General features: G+C 41.8%; 1 protein-coding gene and 1 long non-coding RNA gene across 2 annotated transcripts in view; both read left to right on the forward strand.

The window, feature by feature from the left end:
• Positions 1–23,422, forward strand: part of Nrxn3 (neurexin 3) — a 1,620,870-nt gene that overhangs the window by 1,068,166 nt on the left and 529,282 nt on the right.
• LOC114698773 lies at positions 17,803–22,191 on the forward strand. Its single transcript, XR_003735408.1, has 2 exons — positions 17,803–17,857; positions 18,389–22,191. It is a non-coding gene; the product is annotated as an uncharacterized LOC114698773 (long non-coding RNA).

Below are 23,422 nucleotides of genomic sequence, written 5' to 3' on the forward strand. Positions count from 1 at the left end.
TCTCTGTCTCTCTCTCTCTCTCTCTCTCTCTGTGTGTGTGTGTGTGTGTGTGTGTGTGTGTTTTGTTTGTTTGTTTTGGTAATTCTTGCATTTGAACCTAACGACTCATCTGTGAGAGGCAGGCTTTCTTCTACCACTGAGATTGTTTTTAGAAAATTTAAAAAAAAAAAAAAAAAAAAAAAAAAACCTTAGTTGATCATTTATTTTAGATCACTGCCTCTCTTAGTTTATGTACTCTGCGCAGAATACTCTTGACAGAGAGTGAGTAGAATGCTTGAACAAGGATATTTCTACAAATAAATGAAAAATAACAGAATAAATCAACAAAAATAAGGCGGGTAAGTAGTAGTAGGATTCTTCCTTTGACTCATTATAGAATTTTCATAACATCTTAGTGCAGGAACATGGGCATTAGAAATAAAGAATGATACTGGATGTGTTTGTTTCCTGTGTGGTTCCTACATGTTTTTTGCACTTTCTCCACCTGTTCTCTCCTTTCCCTTCCCCTTTCTTGTCTTTCACTATCCTATGGCATACTTTTCTTGTTCATAGAATGAAAATGTTGACTCCTTTCTGAATTTCTCAGGCATTGACAATTTAACATCCAGGGAGGTTGCCTCTGGGAAGCTGTAGGTAGATGATTATACCCTACATTAGTAACTTCTTTATTTTAAATTCTTCTTTCCAATTTCCACACAGTCTAGGTAAAACTCATATAGTGAACATTCATGTACAATTACCTCTTTGAATATATGTTTTCTTTGGATCCTAAAATGTCCTCTGATATTAATTGTTAATTATTCTCCTGTTGAGGAAGCAAGTTCAGAGAATTCAAAGTTGCTCAGCGTCAAACAGGAATGCATGGGATGTGGACATCAGTCTCCCGATTTTTCATTCACATGTTATCTTGTTTGGGAATCCCTCCAGGGTCTTCTTTTTCTCCATAGGGTAGATTAACTCCATTATCTAGTGTGTGTACCTGATTTACACCTTTAATCTTTCCCTTGCTGTGGGGTATATGGTATGGTTCTTCAGGGAGTTCCCTAGGTTTTAGCCTTTTGAAGCACTTGCTTCCTAAGCCCTGAACACTCTTCCTTACTGGGTCTTTTGGATTTTACTCAGCATCTTGTCCTAGTAGGCATAAGTTTAACATTCACAGAGTAAAGAAATGGATGCCCCACAGTGATAGACAAGGGCTGTGGCTTCTTTCTATACTGAGTAGAACCCTAGTTCAGAGGTTGACTCATCAACATTTTAAAAAGACTATTAAATGATAATGAAATACTTCATGAAGTCAATGGAAATTAATAAGCATTAGGAAAGTGTGCCTTTCAGGGAGAAGGGCAATTAATTAGAACTTATTATGCATTTGAGAGAAGACAATGAGAAAATGAAAGAAAAGGACCAGAAGAGTCTTTGCAGATCCCAAGCCAACTGAGTTTCTGTAAGTGCCCATCCTGCCATAGAAAATAATTACAAAACAATACTGGGCATCAATAGCTGGTATTATCCAGTTCTGGGACAGACTATACACTTTATTAGTTTAGAGCTGACTTGAAAGACAGATGTAAGAAGGATGTGATGGAGTCAGTCTCTTTTCTACCAGAGGTGTACATGGACAAGTCAGCATACTGGAAGCACCTGGAAAGAATTTCCACCTGTGTTTTGGGGTTGCTGAGGTTGCTCCCTAGAAGATCTGTAATGAACAGCAAGGGAGTGCTAGCTGCAGGGATAACTTCTACAGAGTCTTCTGGAGAAAAGAAGGCTAATAATAGAATTATTATTGTCATCATTATTATTGACACTGATCATTTTCTGTATGTCAGGCACCGATGATAAATACTTCACATGCATTAGCTGTTTGAGTCTATAGATAGTTTATATGAGGATTCTCATTTTAAAACAGAAAAGCTAAAGTAGAAACTGGCCAAAGATTGTCTCAAAACTTACACAGCAGCTAATAATTATGATTTGAGCTTAGGTTGCCAAAGCTGTATGAAATCTCAAGATGCTTTCTAACCCTTTGATTGGGTGATATATCCTATAGACATGCTACTGAATGACTGTCTTGGGTTGGAGGCTGCTGCTCAGGGGTAGAGTGCTTGTTTAGCATATTCAAGGTTCTAGCACTACACAAGAAAGTATTCTGTTTTTATCTAACAATAATTCATTTTATTTAATTCCTCAAAACTGGATAGAGATTTTCACAGCAATGAGGATGAGAAGTTTGGATCAGTGATAGCTAGCAGCAGTTTAGACCAACATGTATATATGCCAGATCTCCATAGGAAGAACTAGGCCATGTCTTTGCGTTAAAGTAAATAATAATTATCACCATAATAACTATTTAATAAATTATTATTATTTCATTTGGATTTCAAGGGGAATTAGCTAAGGGGCTTTTCATGCTTTTCCTTTAAGTTATATATGTAAAAATTCGAATGCTATAAATTTCCCAACCCCATTGATCAAACTCAAAAGATTTGGAAAATGTAAAAGAGGTTTTGCTCAACATTTAAAAGCCTGATATTCCTCTTGCAGCCACAAGGAGGACAGGGGAATGGTGATGTTTATAAGGAGGATGCCTTAAAGAAACAGGCAGAGGAGATCATGCATGCTCAGAGTGCTATGGCCATAGACAAAACGTATTCTATTCATGTATCAAATTCTCAACAATAAAAGGTATATTCTCAATAATAATAGATAAAAAATACCAGAGCAGTCTGAGCATCCCCTGAGCTACACATTTATACAAAGAGTGACTGTCCTTTTCATTTAAGTCAAATTCATTTAGGAATGATATTTAAAAGAAAAAGCTTTTTCTTTTATATTCCCAAAAGGGAAACATACTCAAAATTAGCTTTTTTTTTTCTGGGTGGCTTTCTTAAATAAATGAATGGAAGAATGAATTATATGGCTATAAATAAATCTGACATATAATAAAACAATGTCCAACTGCTTTATGGTGTCACTGGAAGAACCCTCAGATATATTTATAGCCACGTTAACAGTCACCTGTATTTCTTCAGAACTTTTATTTCACTATACATAATGAGAGTTTAGTTGGGGGAGGGCGGTGTTTGTGTTTTCTCCTCCTGAACTGCCTGTTGGAGCTGTGTAGAGGCAGCAAGAAAAGATTTCTACTGTTTAATTTTGGAAAAAAAGTGGGTCTTCACCTAATGGCTTGGGTCTCATAGAAACAGGCTGTGCTCATGCTCTCTGGTCTTTCGAAGTCTGAGATCACATTAGATGTGCTGGCAGTGGCGAACTTGACAGGTTTTTCCTGCTGACAGCGAAGTGGCACGTCAGCGTCTATCCAAGTGAGAAGAGGCATGTGCAGAGATAAAATGCACCATGAGAGATGATGGACAAGGTAACTTCACGCCAGGTATCTGATGCCTGACACATTTAAATACTAGTAGGGGGCTTATTCTAGAAACCAACCCACTCCTTATGCTGCTTGTAAGCTGAAGTAAGGAACAGAACAAGGTAAAGAATTAAGAGGAAAGATTTTCTTCCCTTCCATCTGGATTGACCCATAGTGAGAGAAGAGAAAGGAATTTAAAAGAGCCAGGAGAGGAAGTCTATGATGGCAAACTCTGGAGCTTAATGTCCCGAGAAGCTCAGCTACTGCCTCAGTAGATCCATCTGTAACAGGGGCTTACACACCTCATTCCATTCAGAAATGCAAGATTCTACAGAGGTCCATCTGGGTTTCATGAGGGGGATATTCATCGGAGGTTAAAATGGATCATTCCTATGAAATTATGCAGCTTCAAATCTGGAGTGAGCATAAAATCTTCAATTTTTTCTCTCGTTCTATCTTAAACATGGACTCCCTTCTCCCTCTGTTTGATGTGCCTGAGGTCACAAATAAGGGGGCCCACTAGGGGAAAGAATGCAGTAGGAAGAAGGAGCACCTGTGTTGGTGAGTGACGAGTTTTTTTTTTTTTTTTCTGCTATTCTAGTTGTAGGACAGTATTTAGAACATATCAACATATCGCCAGAGATATAATTCTCAATATATGTCAGCCTAATATAAATTGCAATAGACTGAAAAGAATGGGAGGTAGAAAAGACATATACATAAGTATGTGTTGACTAGAGGGAGGGATGTGGAAAAAATTAATTGTGTATTAAATTGGAGAGGAATATGTGGTTTATCAGAATGACTGTGGCTCAGCTCTTTGGAATAGAAGAAGCAACAGAAAGCAGCCTTGGCTTTCTTATCTGATTAGCCCTCTCCCCACTCAACAACACCCATAAATGCGATCTCCCTCCCTGGAACCCACAACTGCTTCTTCTGACATTTTGTGAGTAGTAAATAAATAAGTTATAAGAATGAGACAGAGAATGAATAGTTCCAGCTGTAACACACCAGCAGTGTCTGCAGATTCCATTCTGCATCAAGGGTTTATTTTCCCTTTATAGCCTGGCAGAGAATTAATTGGAATGTCCATCTAGGCTTCCCTTGCTTCCTTGGGATGAAGTCAAAACATTCTTCAGTATCCAGTGCCAACTTGCAAAAGAAGGAGATGGTGAGGTGGATAAATATTCTGCATATCAACTCCAGAATGCTTGTTTCTGGGAAATCAATGTCACTAAAGCCAGATAAATGGGTCAGTGAAACTTCTAGTATGAGAACTAACAGATTCTACGACTTGGTTGGCAATTGGCTCACTGGGTTCATGTATTCAGCAAACATTTACTGAGATCCTGCTACTTGCTACCCATATGCCACATTGCAGAGGATGTAGCGAAGAGCAGGACAAAGGTTCTTTAGTCAGGGAGCAGGGCAAAGGCTCTTCTGTCAGAAAGCTTACCATTTTTCTTTTAAGGATACGGACGATGAACAGATGAATCAACTCCTGCAAGCCAACAATGCTGCAAAGGAAACAAATCAGGGCAAAAGGGTAGAATGGCCACCAGGGGTGGCAGTGTCTAATCTCAGGTGAGAGGCAGACAGACCCTTCAATGAAATGACATTGGCAAATGCACCTGACAGAGGTAGGGAAAACCTCCCCCATAAGAAGGCCCAGTAAAGCCCTAACAGACTTGGCTTAGTAACTATCTACATTCAGCCAGCATAAAGAAGGTCTCAGAGAGTAGAGGGAAGGAAGTCGGGACATCTAGTTGATGGAGCTGGCAAATACATCAGAAGCCTGGTCATCTAGGTCCTTTTAAGGCCTCGGGACAGAGTTAGAGCAAGTTCAAAGTGCAACCGGAATCCTTTGGGAGAACTAAATCAAGTCCTATGCCAGGGGTACTGTATATTTTCTCATTTAAAACTCCTGACCTCCTGAGGAGGGAGGCAGCAGCCACACTTTACGGAGGAGATTTGAGCACCCCCTATTCCATATCCACCTTGGCTGTTGTATCCCTAAGTCCAAGGTACTGATGAATACATTGTGTTTGGATGCTTCTACCCAAAGCAAGAGAATACCTTGTCAGCAGGCCATTTCCTGGGCTCATCCTGGAGCTGTGAGCTCAGGGTACCTGGGGGCAAGGGCAGATGGATCTTTAGGAAACCTTGATTTCTTTCTTTTTTTTTTTAACCAGAATTTCAAATAACTAGCACAAATTCCGCTGGTATTACTGCCTGAGGGTTGGATATCATCATCTATTGGAAGCTACTTCCTCCATAACTCCCTGGGATGTCCCAAGGATGAAAAGCATTCTTAATTTCCGTTCTTCATACCCATCAGGGAGTTTGAAGGAGCATAAATATACATACATGTATTACAGGTGTTATATGTAAGCATCTTTGTTTTAAAATAAATAAAGAGAGAGAGAGAGAGAGAGAGAGAGAGAGAGAGAGAGAGAGAGAGAGAGAGAGAGAGAGAGAGAGTCTGCCCCTACCTCCTTCAGAATCAAGGTGCATGTTCAGGGCAGAGTCACTAGCTAGCTGGTGACTATCTGAGCTAGCAACGCTCAGATAGAAAGGACCTGCCTGGGAAGGGGCTCTTGGAGTGTCCATGTGCTCCCGCTCAGTGGAGGTAGTGGAAATAGTGGAGAGATAGTGTCATTGTTTCCTAAAAGGGCTCGGGGCCAGCCCCTTCTGGAGTCACAGATGGCCATGACAGGAACTGCACACCCCATCCACTCCTGTACTTCCCCTTTCCAAACCCCTCCCTTCTTACCCCCTGCCGCCACCACTCCCCCACCCCTACTCACACGTCCTACCCAGAAGATTTAGCTGGTAGTTTCTGATGCCCAACGCCAGGGAGAATCCACCCGCCTGAAACAGCACCTTCTGAAAAAGTCGGGACAGGCCAGCCACTCCTTCCTTTGCGTGCCTACTTGACTGTCTTTTTGACTTGAAGACGATACCCTCTGGGTCCTGAATTCCAAGAGCGTTCTGTCTAAGGCAGAAGCCACTTCGGAGGGCAGACTGGCAGCCACCAAACCCCTCACCCTATAGAGTCCCTGGGCTACCCACCCCGCCACCTTTACTTCTGAGAGCGCTAACACGGATTCTACCACCTATCCATTGACCCAGCGGTGGTGTCCTGGCTCTTCTGTTCCGTCTCAGCAGAGACACGCGCTGGAGAGTGGCTGCCCTAGGCACCGCAAGAAAAGCTGGGCGCCTACCTCAGGCAATCCAGTGTGCCTGCAGACTTTGGGTTTATTTTGGTTTGGGGATACTTGGGTTGTGCTGTGGCCTGGATCTTCCTTCCAAAACCTTCGCAGCACCTTGATCGCCGAGTTTGGTCTTAAGGATCCTGGGAGAGGAGCAGGAAGGGAGATCCAGGCAACTGGAGCAGCGGATGCCTGTGTGTCTCCCGCGTGCACACCAGGCAGGGTGGGAGCGACCGAGGGAGAGTGAGGCAAGAGAGCACCGGCTCGTGCTAGAGAGCGGGTGCGTAAGAGCAAGGAGCTAGCCAGCCAGCGTACACTTGAATGGGGAGGGCCAGGATTCCGGGAGGCTCCACCCCTCCCTCCTCCCGAGCCAGCCAGTCCCTCGGCAGAGCACACGGGCAGCACTGATTTGCTCTCCCGAGTGCGCTATTTGCATATGACTTGCCCATTTGTGAATTTGGCTCCCCAACTCCTTGCTTCACTTCACCTGTGCCTCCCCAGTTGCGCGCACTTTGCCGGCGCCGCCGCACCTCCTGGCCACCTTCGCTGCCTGCGGGGCCACCTCCTCTAGAGCTCTCCCAGATTGAGCCCACCTTGCTCCTCTCCATCTCCTGCCACGTTGGTTTGGGTGGTTAGCTCAGTGCTGTTTCTTTTCCTCTGGTCCTTCTTGATCTCTTTCTCTGGTTGCTGCTGCTGCTGCTGGCTGCTTTTTCAACCCATTGGGAACCCAGGACTCAAGCGGCTGCACCATGGCGCTCATCCAGGACACTCAGGGTTAACAGCCTCCGAGCCCTTCCACGGAGACTCCCGGGAGCGAGCGAGAGAACTCTCCCACCGACAGCCCCCCTTTTTGCCTGGCAGTTCTGCATTGCATCGCTCGGAAGTCAAAACAAGAAAGGAAAGAAAAAAAAAAAATGTCCAAACTCCTTGGATGTTGGGATAAACTAGCGTGAACCTACTTGGGTTTTTCCTGCTTTGTCTTTTTCCCCTTGGTTTCCACCTTTCCCCGCGTGGCTTTCCTGAGTATGCAGTTAAAACATCGGACTTGAGGTACCTAGAGAGCAGGAAGAAGCCTCGCTGGTCCTTCCCAGAAATGTGTGACAAGCCGGGTCTCTCCAGGAGGTTTGCTGTACCTGGGTCGACTCTCGCATCCTAAATTCCTCCTCCAGGGGGAAAAAAAAGGCTTTGCCTTATCTTTTTTAAAAAATCTTCAGCTGCTTTTTGTAGTTTCTTTCTTTTTCTTTCTTTCTTTTTTTTAAAAAACAGATTCATCATTGCCCCGCAAGCTCTTATTGCTTCCCCCATCCCCAAATTGGACAACTCTTCTTCCTGCTATGATGGGCCCCCGGGCATCATGAACTTCGTTATTGCTCACTGGCTGGGATTTAAACTGCCCATCTGTAGTGGTCCAGTGCGTTGACCATGCACCTGAGAATCCACACAAGACGGAGCCCTCCTCGCCGGCCGGCCTGGACGCTTGGGATCTGGTCCCTCTTTTGGGGATGTATCGTCAGCTCTGTGTGGAGTTCTTCTAATGTAGCCTCCTCCTCTTCTTCCTCCTCTCCGGGATCTCACTCTCAGCACGAGCATCATTTCCACGGCAGCAAGCACCACTCTGTGCCTATTTCTATCTATCGCTCCCCTGTTTCCCTTCGAGGAGGGCACGGTGGGTCTCTCTGCTCTTTTATCTTTTACCGGGGGTATTGCAAATCCTTAACCCAGTCGTCTTTCAGGTAGGGTCAAGGGTGGGGACAGCAGGAAAATTCAATTTAAAATGATGAGAAGGCTCGAATGTGCATAAGGTGAAAAACCTGTCACTTTCTCCTACCGGCAAATGCTGTTTGCTCTCAGCCACCCACTTCCCAAGAAAAGGTTCTCCACCCCTTGGCCCCCTGTTCCATGGCACTGCAAACACACTCTCCACCCTTTGCTACCTTCTATTTCTCCCACCCCTTGGTGGCAGGCAACTCAGTCAGACAAGTCCCAATGATGCTGCACATTGGAAAGTCATTCATTCACCTTGCGCTCACCCTTCCTTTCTCTGGTCTTGTTTTTTTTTGGGGGGGGGGGTTAGTTGTGAGGAAATAGCAGACAGCAGGTCCTTTGGGGGCGAGAAAGGAGTTGAACTGGAGTTGACAGGACGTCTATAAAGTTACATGTGTGGTAAAGGTCTGGGGAGAACAACTCACTCAAAGACGGCAGAAAATATAAGTCCACAACCAATGGCTGTTGTTACTCATTTTGGGCAGCTTTATATTTTTCTCTGTGTGTTTGTTGGAGAGTAGTTATCCCCTAAACAGCATGTCTAATATTTCTCACTACAAGAGACTAAGGCCGTTTTTAATTTACCCTGTGAATTATAGCAACTTTGCTTCGGCATTTATGCTGATGATCTTTCAGTTAATGTCAGTATGAATGGGCTGGTTCACACAAGCCATGCATGACATATTTTGCTTCCAACAACCCTCTTTGCATCATAGTTATTGAAGGAAGAGACCTGTGGTTCATAAAAATACACTCAGCTCTGAACAGGCTCCCTCTAAAAGGCTGATGTCTGCAGCTAAGGCAGGAGGAGCTCGCTGTAGTAAATTGTTCCAAGAAGTGTTTACTATGCACTCCACTCCAATGATGAGGGGAACGGGAAAGGCGGAGAGAATGCATGAGCAGCCTTCCACAGAGCTGTGCTATGAACCTCTCTAGGGGCCCTGTCATGGCTTGTATTTTGAGGCATGCAGACCCCATTAGAAAAGTAATTCTTTCCACTGCCTCCTAGCTGGAGCTTCTGCTCCAAACTGTCTGTCGTTTTAAGTGGAAACACATTGAGAGAATGCCAGCTCAGGCTGGTTCCTTCTCTCTTTTCAAATCACATGTGGTGGAATTGTCAAGTAGCTCGGAGTGTGTAAGGTTTGGTAGAAGGGGCTGCTTGGATGGAGAGAATGCTCAAATGCTTGCTTCTAACCTTTGACTTCTGTGGGGGGTCTGCTTTAGACTTTCTCTAAAACAAGACAGAACAAACAAACAACCCCCCAAACACCCAGACAAGAGCTATACACACACACACACACACACACACACACACACACACACACACACATAAGGCAATTTTATTAAAATGGAAACTTATCTCCTAAGAAAGAGACAGACTAGGGTGGGGGTTGAGATGAGGGAAGCCAGACAGACTATTACTAATAGCCATAATTAAACACAGAAACGCTGAGTGATAATTAGCTAAATTTTGCTAATTAGTGTAAATGATCACTAGGGAGATGAGGATTATGCATTAGTTAGAGGTTAGAGGCGAGCAAGGTCTTGAGATATATACTATATATATATATACATATATATATACATATATATATTGTTGTTGCTGTAGTTGTTCAAGATACAAACAGTTAAAAGCAGCTACTAATAAGTGATGGAATTTGCAAAACACAGTACTTGAAGGATTTCTAATTTCCACCTCCCACTTTCTCTCTCATCTTCACCCCCACTCCCTTCCAAAAGGGTCAATTCTTATACAGGCTGAATTTTATTTTTTCTACCTCATCTATGCAAAGAGTAGCGCTTCAGTTTCCTCTAACCTCTTTTGACTGGTTTTCATTCTGATTTCTCATTACCCGGCAACTGATAAGATTCAGGTTGATGGACAAGAAGAGAATAAAGAAATGGCCAGAGACCACTCACAAGCCTCTCATATTCAGCAGAGCAGCAGGATGCACCAAACCCCAGGATCTGCCATGGTTAAGATAAGAGAGCTTACGAATTCAACTCTTGGGTGTCCTCTCAGTAAGTCCCATTCCACTGATTTGGGGCATGGAGAGTGAATATATTGATACTAAGTGGGTGGCTTCCATGTCTAATTCATGTTTTTGAGCTTGAAATCAAGGGAAGTAGCAATTACCAAGAAGTCCCAACCTTGGCTCCCTTCCTGCATTCCAGCTGTGACCTATCCTTGTCTTTTACTAAAAGGGCCAAAGGACTGCCCAGAGCTTTCCAGAGATACACACACCCCATTCTTATTTGAAATACACTGGCTTTCTTCTAGTTCATGACCAAGATTTGGTCAGCAATTGTTTTAAAACCATGTTTTAGGTTCAGGTCACAGGAGGCACAGATTAAAGCAATGGGGCTGGTTGTTATGGAGAGTTTGGCCAGTGCTCCCTTTTCTTCATGCTGGCCTAAAAATAAAACCAGAGTCTTGAATTCAAGAACCTTCTTTGACTCAAGAAAAATCTTTGAAAATACTATTTTTTTATGCTTTGCCTAACTTCCTGAGAAGCCCTAAATCCTCGAGGCTCATGCTAATCAGCATCCATCCCTTTTCCCCACGACCCTACCCTGTAGTGAGATTCTCACTAAGACAAGTGGGAAAAACAGAAATCCTCCAAACAGCTGGTAGTTTTTACCCATGCTCTTATCCTTGCTTGGAGGTAATCTTTAAAATATTGATTATGCTATAGATTTGTCTGAAGTCTGTATGCCAGGGCAGCCTGAGTGATGCTGAGATCATTTGTGAAATAGGGAGAGAAGATTACTGGGGTACCCCAAACAGTCTCAGGTTAGGATTTCAAGATAGAATGAACCACTTTTAAAACTGGAATCTAATATCCTTTTCCTCCTTGTTCAGTCTGTTCTCCTAGGCTCCCCATGCCCTTTCAAGTGATCTTCTACCTAATAGTCATTCAGTTGACAGAGACCAGTTTCTATGGGCCAGGCTTTGTTTTATTTGCAAAACACACATAAGTTAATAAGACATTGTGGCATTCAGCTTGGCATGATTCAGTAACTACGTTGACCTGGAATCAGTTGGAAGACAACTGCTTCTGTGTCTTAAAAAGGGCAGGAAGAAGGTAGGGCCCCGGACGGGAAGCCGAACCACTTCACATAAAATCTAAATGTCCTTATTAAATTCACATTTTCCCTCTCTCATTACTCTGAATATCCCTCCATGTTTCTTTTTCCCTCATATGCTCTCTTTCCACAATTAAAGAATAGAGCTGTCACAGCACTCAGTGGTTCAGTGGTAGAGAGCATGTAAATAGGTAAAGTGCATTTGTTTTCTAATTTTGTTCTCCCTAGGGTTTTGTTCTTTTCCCAACTGTCTTAGCAGAAGTGGCACCGGCCTTGCTGGTGATACCGGGTCTGGGAGTCTAGCAAGAGACGACTTCTGTTCAGGGACTAAAGTTTCTGGGCTCATCAGCTGAGTCCGCTCTGCTGCTTTCGAACCACTTTTTCTCTGCCTTCCTTCTTGAGATCAGAAACACTGAATAATTCAGAGTGTTGGTTGACAGATAAAACGGGAAGATTTATACGTCTTTGGCCTTGGTGATGAATTAATTAAATTGGTTCCTCTTCTATCCTCAGCGAGCATTGTTTTCCTTCTCTAAAATGTGCTGGTAAGTGGTGGGTTTGGAGATTAGCCCGCTCTGGAAAGATTTTAGGGGACAATTATAGTATCATAGTATAAATCTTTTCAGGACTGTTCATATTGTTGCCTCTGTGTAGGGTGGAGGATGGGGGCTAGTCTATCACAGGCAGAGGAGATGAAAAACTCTAGCAATCAGCTTTAAGGGTGAGAATAAAGCCCTTTGCCAAACAGCTAATGCATAGAATTCCGTAGTAAGAACTTTATTCCTCTATATCAAAATTTGAATCTAGCAGAGGCCCCATATTTCATGTTTTAGTTTAGTGTGGACTTTATCAGATTTCAGAAAGTTTTATTCTCTGGAACCCTAGGTAACCTGGGAGAGACATAACTCTCTGAAGGCAACCCATGAACTTCCTTCCATCCCATATTTGTTTCCTATGGCTGCCATAACAAAGTACTGTGCACTGGTTTGTTTAAACAACCAGAAATTAATTTTGACAATTCTGAAGGCAAAAACCTGCAGGCTTAGTTTCTGTGAGCCCTCTCTGTGGTTTAGAGATGGCCATTTCCCACTACAACCCCATCTCACCTTCTCTCCTTTTCTGTGTGCACATCATCCTTGGTGTATTTTGTTTTCCGGGTTTGCCTTCTCCTAAAGACCCAGCGGACTACAGTAGGCCCACCCTAATGGCTTCATTTCATTTTCACGGTCACTTTACAGGTCCTCTCTGGTGAGTGGGGCTTCCATATACATATTTGAAGGAGACAGTGTCATTTTAAGGTACCCAGGGTGGGAGCTAGTCATCACTATCCCTGTACTACTGTTCAGTGAAATCAGTGAATCTGTTAAACTCACACTAAACAAGAAAACCCTGGGTGACAATGACAGCAGTTTACCAAATCCGAAGATGGTGCCTCCAGGAGAAAAATCCTATTTACATAAATGGAGAAAACAAAGAGAGCGGTTTACTAAACCTCTGTTTGCCTTCTTAGCAGAGCTGCTGGGCCTGAGTCGGGATGCTGATGTACATGGGACTAAGTCCGGCTGACTGCAGACACAGGCTCTGTGCACAGTCTAATCCACACCCTGAGGCTTTCTCACCCAGACTTGTTGCCCTTCTCAGCTACAGCCTCAGACTCCTGTTCCATTGACTTCCTTAAGACCTACAGCTGCTCTCACACCTCTCCTTGACTGACACACACAACACACACACAACACACACACAACACACACACACACACACACAACACGCCACTAGCTCTTTACTTTTCATCCTTAAATAAGGAAAACCAGATTAACTACACAAAAATGATTATTTTTTTGCAGCAGGAAAATATGCCCACTTTTAAAATATAAAAAGTATCATTTCATTATTTTTTCCAGTTGGCTTTTTTCTAATTATAAATGCTATAGCCTGTCTACTTTATCAGTGATGATGCTTCAATGAAATGACTAAGAAACCATGTTGATATATTGTAAAGTTGCTATTAATGATTTCCTTCCTTCCTTCCTTCCTTCCTTCCTTTCCTTACCTATCCTTCCTTCCTCTCTCCTTCCCTTCCCCTCTCCCTCCTCTCCCATCCCTTCCTCCTTCACCTTTCCCCTCTCGAATCCTACCTCCCCCTCTCTCCCTCCCTTCTTCCCCTTCTTGGTGGTTCTTCCCCTGTTTCAGATGCTTCTTTTAAAAGACTCATGAGAACATGTGCTAATGCTGATCTCAGTGGTGAATACTAATGGAGTTCAAATGGATAGTGGGGTATTAGGTGGGGGTGAGATCAAGCAGACACATGCTTCAGACTTGAGTGTTGTGTCTCAGCCTTTCTGCTTGTCTGAGGGGCATGTTCCTTGTTTTTGTAGTTGATAGTACTACCTATTTGTTAAAGACACAGAGTTTCCCAGAAGTTAAGTTATGCAATACATAGTGCACATGACTGCATAGAGGCTACTCATCTTATAAGAAATACTGCAATGCCAGTGCCACCTTCTTCATGAACCTGAGCTTCCTCGTTGAATGCTTGCTGGCAGGCAGGTTGAAGATATTGTATCCATGAGTTCTCCTTACTTCTCCATCTATAACAACACTTCTTGAATCTGAAGAACCACTTTTGGGGGAAAAGATGGAAATGGGAACACCTTCATGAGTATTTTGTTGTTTTTACAGTAGTGGGAGATAAAACATGACAGAAATCAGACTGTGACTTACATCTCTTCCCTTCAGTAGAAATTCACATCGAGTAAGTTCTAGTCAGGGTTAACAAATTATGACAAAACATTTAGAAGCTCAGAGATCTTGGGAAGTAAAAATGATGAGGTCTCTGAGGAATATTCTAAGCCCATTTTTGGAATATTCCAAAATTTTAAAGAAGTCTTGCAGTATTCAAACAGTCTTATGTTTGGTCTTGGGAAATAAACTAAAAACAAACAAGCAAACCTTTAATTTACAGTAGGAAATAACTTCTGTTTTTTAGATCAACTGTCTTCAGATATGGAAAGGGAAAAGTTATTTTAATGCCTTCTTTGTTTTTTTCCTTTGAATTTTTAAATTACAGGCCCAGGGGTTATAGAACAGGTAGGAACACAGTGTGCTGGAACCTTTACAGTCTGGATATCAAGAGAGAATTCTTATGGGAAGAACACTGCAGGGTCAACTCTGGGAACATGGAAGCCTGCTTATGGTTGCTCTTTTGAACTTCTAACCTTTCCATGAGTGTCTTGATCTTTTAACTTTTCTTCTCCATTCTTCCTACTGGCATACATTGCTTCTATGCTTTAATTCTGTAGCTGGAAAAAAAAAAAAAAACATCCCCTTCTGTCTCAGTTCTTTCTTACCTTATGAAGGTTTTGAGTGAGGCAATTTCAGCCAGTGCTGTTGAACATGAGTCCTGAATGATTCTTAGACTCCTGTATCTTTAAGTCCTAGGCCTGTCTGAGTCCCATGGGTATGCCATTGTGCTATAGGCTTATTTTCTTAATTGTCACAATAATTTTGCCAAAGCCACCAGCCAGGTTTTCTCCCCCCCCCCAAAGAAGCACCCTATGTAAAGAGAAGCATACTGTAAAGAAAACGTCAAAGCTTTGTAAAGAAAGCCTGAAATCCAACTTGACATAACCATATTGAGAAGGGAAAAATGAAGGTTTAGTTTCAATACACCTCATTAGTACGAAGCAAGGAGTTCTGTGTTGTATTTAAAACATGCTGCTGTGTTTAGCCACTTCAGGGCATGAGGCAGAGCAACTGAGTTTATAAAGAGCAAGGCATTTATTTCTACTTGTTCACATTTTAAGAGAGACTTGCTTGAATCATACCCATGTGTCATGCATACCTCCTGTGTGTCAAATACTTCCAGATGTTTTCTGTGGATGAGTTCGTTGAGTCCAAACAAGCCCTTAAAGTTAATTTAGTGGTTATTATTTTACAATTGAAAACATTGAGTCCCAGAGAGGCTAAGTGACTTGGCCCAAGTAAAAGGGCAATAACACCAAGACTCAAACCTGATCCTAACCACAGAGCTTTTGATCTTTCTGCTGCCTCATATAGCCCATCATCTCAAGAAACAGAAACACACATCAAGCTCTTTTGTCAGGAATAGAGCACACATGCTATTGAAGCCTTCTGAATAGTGAATTAACACACATCTGAAACTGTCTGAGTGTGCAATTGATAATAAATACTCGACTGTGTCAGTTTGCCTGAGCCCATTTGAACCCAAGGAAGTGGTTGATGCCACATTATCCACTCCTTATACCGGAAGATGGATGCTAGCTTATAAAAGAGGCTGTGGAAGGGGAAGGCATGGACTGCCTCAAAAGTATATAGTCTACTTGCACAGAACTCTAGGGATCTCAGGGCTCAGTTTTCCATGTGCACAAAGCAAGGGTTCAGCCACAGATATCCAGCCAGTGTCAGGAATAGTGAGAGGCAAAACAATATGAGTTCAAGTTCACTCTCTCTTTCTTCCCGATTACAATAGATAATGTCAAATGCGCAGTCCTTCAAGGCTGTAATGGCAACCTTGTCTCCTACCTCTCTTTCTGTACAGCAGTTCCCCCCTTAACCAGATGAAGTTCTACAGCTGTGCTTTCTGCCAGCTTTGAACTTTCCTGGCCTTATGCTAAAATAAATCCACCCTGTAATCTTTCTAAGAGTTGACTAGCTTTGTGTTCAGAAGTAGACTTTTAGGGCTGTTTTGAAGGTTTTGTCTCCTTAAGGACCCTTGTGTGAGAAAGTGGTGTAACTCAAGGTGTTATGTATTGGCAGACACCTTCCTACTCTGGCTGAGTCTCACTGGCTGGAGAGTAAGAAGGTAGCAACATCTTCCTGTACCTGTCACTGCTCTGTATTTAGAAGTCATGACAAGTTACTGGTAAAGGACATGTCCCCAGTTCCCGTTCTGACTTCTTTATTTACCAACTCTTTAGCACCTGTGTACATGTGGAACCCCTAGAATCCAAACAGTCACATTTTCTTTACCCTCACTTTTATTGTTTTGAGATACTCCTCTCATCCCCCCACATTAAAACCACTGGGTGTACTCTTGAATGACTTTCCCCCAAACTATGAATTTCAACTCTTTCCGAGGCAGTCTTTCTGGATTTGAATATAATTACACGCTTTGGGTGCAAATTGTGGTTTTTGCTACACAAGAAACTAATGGAAATGATCTGCCTGTTCCTGTAGTTTACAGATTATATGCTTCAGAACTGGGGCTATATATTTAGGCTGCTTTTCTGTGTGGCACATTAAAATGAAAATGAACTAGGGGTGAGCCACCATGGTTGCTAGGCAGTGGAGCAGGTTGATGGAGCATTGCATTAAACCAAGACAGCGTTGCTGTTTTACTTAACATCTATTTGCTTTTCACTCCTGTCATTCGGTGCTGTCAAAGAAAGGAAAGAGGGAGTGAATGGGGAGTGTCTGCTTATCTGTACAGGCTTACACAAGGAGAGAGAAAGCATCAGCCTGAACTTCAGTGTGCAAAGAGCATCTTAGTAGAATCTGAAATTGTAGCACAGAGGACTCTTATTATGAAGAGCCTATGGGATGTGAATCAGAGCACAGGTAGAGTCGACATTCCCAGGGACACTTCACTTGAGTAGGGGTCGTGGCTAGCAAAGAGGAATTAACTAGCTTCTGCAAACTGGACCTTGCCTCATCAGCTCTGGATGAAAAGACGTCACTCTGGTTAGAAATTTGAAGCATGCCACCACAGTTCATTTATTGTCTAGCCTGGAATTCCAGAGTCGTGTGAGCAAAAATGATGCTAAGCTAAGGCTACAGGGCTTCTCTTTCTAATAGATAACTAATAGAATGCCTCCCACTGCTTTGAAATCCTGGCTTTAATAAAACCCAAAGCTCTGAAAAATGATTAGAGTCACAGACAAAGCAAGAGACTCTTAGATTTGGGGAGTTGGTTTCAGTAGCCCTCTGGTTATGAAAAACAAAAGTAAGAAAAGATGGCTAAAGTGTTAAATTTCAACTACTGGGATAATTTTTCATCTTAAGGCACTTTGCTAACAGGATGGTCTTACAACTTTTGGAGACATGGCCTAATTGTGTGTGTGTGTGTGTGTGTGTGTGTGTGTGTGTGTGTGTGTGTGAATCCTCTTCACAAACTAGTAACTCCATATTATTGCAAAGAATTACCTGAGTATTTCCTTTCATTAATTCACACTTCTTAAGTAAATCTGAGAAAGGACAACTTTGCTTTCATAGGATGACAATGAACCTACTTTAGTTATTAATAACTATTAGAATACTGTAGCACTTTTCCTTTTAATTCATTTAGTGTATGTTAGAGTTCTCTAAAGATTTTAGTTTCTCTTATGAGAGAGAAACAGTTGTTTTCCTATTTTCAAGGTAGGGACAGTTGTGACAGTTGCCTAAGGCTGGCCATACATGGCACAGCCAGGTTGTGTTGCTGAATCTTAAAAAGTTCTTATTAATAAAGTCAAACCCGAGGCGAGTTATTGGGGTCCATGCTGGTAGATCAGAGAGACAGAACAAGCCACAGCTATCTGACCTCGCCGGATCCTCAGCTGGTCTTGTTTCCTCAGACTGGAAGCTTCTGTGTCCTCATCCCAATGGCTTTCAGCTGAACTGCTGCTTCAAAGCTTGAAAGCTTAACCAGCCACATGCTTAACCAGCCAAATGCTCCTAGTTTCTGGTCCTCACGCCTTATATATCTTTTTGCTTTCTACTACCACTCCCTGGGATTAAAGGCTGGCTTTTTGGGATTAAAGGCGTGTCACTATGCTTGGCTATTTCCAATGTGGCCTTGAACTCACAGAGATCCAGAAGGATTTCTATCTCTGGAATGCTAGGATTAAAGGTGTGAGTGCCACCATTTTCTAGCCTTTGTATCTAGTGGCTGTCTGTTCTCTGACCCCAGATAATTTTATTAGAGTACACAATATTTTGGAGAACACAATACCACCACAAGGTTGACTATCCAAGGAATTTGAATCCAGTCATGTACTTGGAATATTTTGTTTTTTATGTATTGTTATTGTGAGTCAAACGTTCTCAAAGTGCATTTCTTAGATGGAGTCCTCAACCATTTTCTTCTGATCTTTCTAGGGCCAGAGTACATTGGGAGAACTATGCATGCTTTTATAGGTAGTAGTCAACACCACACACACCTACCTTGTGTCAAATATTTAACCAGATATTTTAGCTTAGCTCTTACCTCAAAGTAGGTACCATTACTATGTTGAATTTGTAAGAAAAGAAACTGAGCCTCAGTTATTACTTCCCAGAATTCCTTTCACTTACTAAGCCTCTGGCCTCTCATGCCTACTAAACTTTTAGGTCTGGTATCGATGCAAATGTAGACTTTGTCCCTGGTTCTGAGACCTCTGATCCCATTTCCCTATAGTCAAAAGTCTATTTCATCATAGTCAAGTCTTTTCTAAAGAGCCTTTGCAAACCCATATATTTTCAGAGCCCTCTGGCAAATGACAAATGCATTTTCAATCAAGGACCCAAGAGCCAGGCAAGAGTCATCAAATGACAAGATAGTTCCTTGGTGACCCATCTCCTATTTTTTTAGCCCACTCTCAGGAATACTTTTTATAAGGAAATATAGTTTCCCTAGTTTCTAGAGGCTCTCTCTTCAATTCACCATTTTAAGCAGACTACCTATTTGTCCTGGTTTTAGTTATTTTCCCTCTAAAGTGATGGAATTTGAGCTAATGATGTCTAAGTGACTTGACAAAACCATCTCTGTGAGTTAGCTCTTCAACTTTGTAGCAGGGCTTATGGGAAAATTTCAGATGATCTCTAAACTGCATTTTCACTTCTATTAGATCACCTTGAATCTACTTCTATTCTTGACTCATAGTATATGTGGCAGGCAGTTCATTAATTATGAGGATCAAACTAATGAAGTGAATTTTTCAAGAATAGCAGGGTTTTTTTTTTCCTCCTGATTTGAGCCAGTATATGAGTGCATATGCACATGTGGCCGAATGTGTGAGCCAGAAAAAAAAAAAAAAATTAATGTAGCAGCAATGCCTTGACAGCATGCTAATTAGCTCTTGGCCTGGGAATGTACAGACCAGACAAGGGCTCTGAGCCTGCTGTGAATTATAGATGCAGGAATGCTTCAGTGTCTACTTCTTTCTGCTCTGATGTCATTGATCAGCCCAGTATTATCACAGGGTTGTACCAGCAGGTCAATATTCTCAGAAGGGGACAGCTTTTACGTGAAACAAGAATGTAAAGCTTATGTCCTGATCTTCCATAGTAACTTGTCTCCTTGGAATAACTAGTATTTTTTTGTTTTATTTTATTTTCATGGCAAAGGGCCCTTCTTTGTATAGGGATTGCTGCCCATCCTTTCTCTGCCACTAAGTATTTATTAGAATTATTATTACAGAGAACACTCTTTCAGACAATCTTGAAATAGCGCCACTTCATTTTCCTGCCCAAGATAACTTAATAATGGCCATCCTGAAAAAGATTCACAACCAGATCACTAGTCCCCAGATGCTGGTGTCGTACTATTCCAGGGGTGCTCTGATGCAGGACTTCCATTGCACTCCAAAGCTTCTTTGTGTTTGTGGAGTCATCAAATACTAAACCTGGAAGAGGCCTTTAGAGACCTTTCCCAATCAACTTATTTTTCATGTGAAGAAACTAACAGACCAGGAGTTTTTCGAATTGCTCCCCATTCACACTTTGCAAATCAGAGGCAAGCCAAGGTAAACACACGTTTCTAGATTTTACCCTCAGTCCTCCGGTTGCATTACAGGCTTGGTTTTTTGAGCTCATCCAGGTGGCACCTGTTTTGCTGAGGACTGGGAGGCTGGGATGGCCTCCAGTGTAACTTGACCAACCAATCAGCAATAAGGAGTGAAGGCAGCATGGGAGCCAAGGGACTCTAACCCTCATGCTGTTTCCCTTAATTGTCACTCCAGCGAATCTCCCACTTCATCCCAGGCTTAACCCTCCTTCTAAGGGTCCCCACGCTCTCTGCCCCAGCAGCCTAGGAGAGACATTCAGTATGCTGCAGTGAAATCAAACTGTTTGATGAGAGCTTTCGAGCCTAATTACATAGAAGGTTTCTTCCAGTGAAAGGAAAGAGGAAAGAGAAAGGGAAAAAAATTAAATTGAAGTGTAAATCAGTCAAGGGCTTAGATCCTGAGCTTGCTTTCTTTTTAATCAAGAGTAAAATGAGAGGAGAGTTTGAAGGATCATCACAAGACGTCATTAACTACCCAAGGAGCTCTTGACAGAAGATGGTTTGTCTTGAAAAGGAAAAATGCACAATTTGTCCAAAAAAGGAAAAATCTGAAGGTGGTGGGGTTCTTCGAAACATGGCACTGAGGGATAGGACAGTTGGTTTTTCTGTGACTAATACCTCTTTTATTCTAGATGGCTGCCAGATTTCCTTACATATTTCAGGTGCTTAATAAATGTTTTAAAGCAGTGATTTGATAAATATGTAATGTGCAACTGAGGTGCTTGTTCTGTTATGTAGGAAAGTGTAGCATCCTTTTTCTTAAGTCTTAGGCATTCTACCTGAAGTGAGTGCTCAGGTTTTGAGTGATTTTCCTTTGTGGTCATCATAGGCTCAGTGTATCTCCATAAATTATTGCTATTCATATAATGTTTTACAGTGTAACAGAAAAAAAATTCATTGTCATTTTTTGATCTTTACCACAGCCCTATGTGATAGGAGAATAAGTGGTAGAGCTGTTATTTGGTCCATTTTTAAACTGATTCAATAATAATAATAATAATAATAATAATAATAGTAGTAGTAGTAGTAGTAATAAAAACAAGCTTAAAAGACTTGACCAAAGTCGTTCAAGCATTAAATGACAGAGTAGAAACTGATACCCAGCCTTTGTCCACTATATCATCCTGAATGGACATAATATTTTATGTAGAATTTCTGAGAATTCCTGCAGAAGAAGGGTAAGAGACTAAGTAGAGAGCAGTTTACAGGAAAAAAAAGCATTGGTCTTCACAATTCATTGTACAGTAGTTATAATTAGGAATGCGAGGCATTGCACAGGAACTGCAGTGGTACTTGAAACAGGAACTTTGACCTCAAGTTAAAAATAATGTAGCTACAAGTTCTTTAAAGGCAATCTTAGATCTCTCTTTCATATCCACAGAGCACCTCCCACTCTATTACTTGGAAAGATTCAGCCTTTGTAGACATTATGAGTCTATGTACATTCTTCCCCCCCCCCCACCAATGCTCTTCCTAGTAGTTGAGCATTCATTCTGAAGTACAAAGTCTTCCTGCTGCTCTCCAATGGGAGTCCTCTTGGCCTACAGAAGGAGGAACAAGCAGATCATGTCCTCTTTCTATCAAGGACAAAATTTCACCCTTAACTTTCATGATCTGGCCTTTGGTTATTTATTGAGTATGTTCACCCTGTCCCTACTATATTGTCCTTCTATATTTTCATTTCTTCTCCCCATTTCCCACACAATCACTCTTTCTTATCATAGTATCAAATGCCGAAACGTTTATGTCATCTCATAAGCCCTCTCTGAATGACCCTGCTGAAGAGCACTGTTTCAAATGTCTTTAAATGTTTCTTTTTTCATTATAGCTTGAATATCTCTGTGGTATATTTTGTGTGTATATTGCTTCCATCAACATGCTGGAATATAAGTACTGAGTACTAGAATATAAGAACAGAGACTGCATTGGTCTTTTTCATGGTTGTATCTTCAGAGTCTAAAACAGCAACCAAGAAAGAGTGAGTTTCTATAAACATACAATGAATGAAGAGATGGGTGAATGACTGGCATACATGTCCTAATATGTGGCTCCAACCCAATACTTTAACCTCACTACTCACCAGGCTTTTTAAATCTCCATGGATTTAGAGTATACTCTTCTCATATTTATGTCTCCAGCTATTTGTACTAATGCCTCATATTATATGTTACTTTTTAATATTTTACCTGCAAAGTTTTTCTTTCTATGCCTCATTTGCACAGCAATTTTGTGAGCCTCCTGAACTTGTTCTGCACAATTCTTGTCTCATTGTGTAACTTCAGTTATTGAGGGTATATTAAGCTTTTCTTTTCTTTTCTTTTTTTTTTTTTAGTTTTTTCGAGACAGGGTTTCTCTGCGTAGCTTTGCGCCTTTCCTGGAGCTCACTTGGTAGCCCAGACTGGCCTCGAACTCACAGAGATCCGCCTGGCTCTGCCTCCCGAGTGCTGGGATTAAAGGCGTGCGCCACCACCGCCCGGCAGTATATTAAGCTTTATAGTACATCTTAGTTAATGCCTTGGGCATCAGGTACTTACTGACTGCATCACGAGCATGATTCAGATCCTTCCTATGAGATATTCATGGGTTCACATCTTGGTTGAAGAATGCACTGTCTCATTCTTAAACATAAACCATGTGTTCCTATTATTTATTTACAGTGATTGTTTTACCACTTTTTTAAGGTTAAAGAATGAGTTATTTGTATTAACCTATATTAATATTATTGATTAATAAAAGAACATGAGGAAATTAACAAGGTAAGATCATAGACTATTTTAATACATATAGTGTGAAAAACATTAGAGGTATAAACTATGGTTGAGCCACAGAGGGAAAAATGTCACATCCAATTGGATCACTTCAAAGTATTTTTGTGAGGGGCATAGAGAAATGGCTGGGCTTTAAAAAGTGCTTACTGTTCTTGTTGAGGATCTGGGTTTGATTCCCAGCAGACACATGGTGGCTCACAAATGCCTGTGACTTCAGTTCAAGGGGATTCAGTTCTGTTCTCTGGCTTCTCTGGCTCCTACATGCATGCGATGCACATAAACTCACATTTGCAAGTACACCTAGATGATTAAAACAAAGTTTTATAAATGCTTTGTAAGTAAAACAGGATGTAATGCATTTAGGAAAACAGCCAGAGATGATCAGAGACCAGTAGCTGAGTTTGCTGAGTGAATACTTAGGGGAACTCTGTCAGGAGAGCTAGTAGAGGAAGCTGAGAACACT

The sequence above is a fragment of the Peromyscus leucopus genome, chromosome 14, assembly GCF_004664715.2.
Source record: "Peromyscus leucopus breed LL Stock chromosome 14, UCI_PerLeu_2.1, whole genome shotgun sequence".
NCBI lineage: Eukaryota > Metazoa > Chordata > Mammalia > Rodentia > Cricetidae > Peromyscus > Peromyscus leucopus.